The sequence below is a fragment of the Eschrichtius robustus genome, chromosome 11, assembly GCF_028021215.1.
Source record: "Eschrichtius robustus isolate mEscRob2 chromosome 11, mEscRob2.pri, whole genome shotgun sequence".
In the NCBI taxonomy this organism is placed as follows: domain Eukaryota; kingdom Metazoa; phylum Chordata; class Mammalia; order Artiodactyla; family Eschrichtiidae; genus Eschrichtius; species Eschrichtius robustus.
In genome coordinates, this window is record NC_090834.1 from 66,406,254 (window position 1) to 66,408,163 (window position 1,910).

Sequence of the window (1,910 nt, forward strand, 5' to 3'; positions counted from 1 at the left end):
GACTGTGCTCTTTCGCACCCTGTAAAATCTTCCATTTTCCTTTAAACGTGTCAAAGCCAAAGCAAAACCTGGAAGCTAGAAATGGTGTCCTCGTTAACCTAGAATGACCAGTAAACACCCCACAGCTCTGGATTGATGCAGTTGTCCTGTTGCCAAGGTGGGAGTACTGCAGACCCCTCAATCTTCACAAATCCTCTCTAAAAAACATTCAATCTCATTTTAAATCTCTTAACCCCCAAAGGCAGTGATGGGGACCCATGCATGACTGATAAAGGGTATTCCAAGAAACCCAGGTCAGCTGAGAGTCTCCTGCTGGCCCCGCCCCCTGAGGGTTAGGCTCCTGCTGCAACCTCGTAGGGAAGGAGGAGGGAAGCTGCTGGCTGAGGAGATGCTGGAGCCTCTGCCTGCTCTGCCCGCCCTGGATCTGGAAGGTTCGTCTCATGGGAGACATCCTGAATATAGAGTCCTGAGAGACCACCCGGCTCCCAGCTCCCACTTCCAACTGGGACACCTGCCTGGCTTCTAATCCAGTGGCCACGGAGCAGCCCGAGCAGCCCTTTCACTGAGCCTTGCTGTACAGAGAGGGGTTGGACCACATCCTACCCTTTTCACCCCAAAGATGCCTTTTATTATTTCTTTTATGGACTCTGTGTTTTGAAAGATTTTGTCACCCAAAAACTTCAGGTATGAGTGTGGCCAGAGCCGTTCATCACAGACAGAGATGCTCTCTCCATGACGTTCCTTGACATTTGAAAATAGCCTGCAAATCCCATTACCTGCTTTGGGGCCCAGATAGGAAGCGGAGCTGTTGTGTGTCAGGATTACCTGGGGCGCCCCGAGGCCTGGGAGCGGGGCCGGGGAAGGCCTGAGAGGTCTCCGAGAGCCCTCCCACCGCGTCCCTCTGTGCACGTGACCCTCCTCCCACAAACTCCGCCCCCTCCCCACCCAGCAGCTCACATCCCACAACCCAGGCACCTCAGCACTCATCACCACCCACATCCACCCACCACACAAGGCTGAGTCCGCAGCAGGGGCTACATGAGGAGGTGCCCGGGCTGCTCGGTCCCACCATGTCTTGGTGGGACACCTGCGATTTGGGCCTGGCTCTCATCACTTTGGACACATAGCATCTTGCTGGGCAGCTGCTGCCACAGCCCCTGGCTCCCCAGGAGCTGCACAGAAGCTGGGGAAGCAGAAGCCCTGGAGATACAAGTGAGGGGCAAGGGCCTCAGAAGTTATGCCCTGGTTTCGAGGGTCACGTCTGAGCCTCTGCTTCAGGCACAGAGCAGCACATGAACAAAAACACATGTGAGCAGTCCCAGGAATTTTCACGGAGGTCTGGGGAGGCAATCCTCGGACAAAGACTCAGATTCCTGCTGGTACCATGGGGGGACGGCTCAGAGCCATTTAATTTAGGCGCAGATGTTCCTGTGTCCCTGTGGCCAGGGAGGGTTGGGGACATTCGGTTACGCAGACCCAGAGGACGCCTTGTGCTCGTCCTGTCGGGAGGGCCCGGGACAGGTCCCGTCCGAGACTGCAAGCCTCTCCTGCCCCTCAGTGCCACCCAGTAGTAGGAAGGCACTAATGCATCCTCGGGCAAGCAGCCTTATGATTCAGTTTGCACCTTCTCCCCTCTCCGTGTAACTCAGTGGGTAAATAGACACTTGAGGAAAATCAGTCTGTCTTCCCGGCTAATCTCAGGGCTCGGAGCCGCGGACTCAACCCAGGCGCACTCTCTGTCGCTCCCTGCTGGCAGCCCGCTGGGAAGGGGCTCTTTCGTGGTCACCGAGAGTCTGCCACAAGGACATCGATAGGAAAATAAAATGCTTCAGGGACACATCGTCATTAAAGCCTGTCCTAGTAAACTCAAACCAGACTGCCCACAAATCCTTGCTAATAGGAACATGACG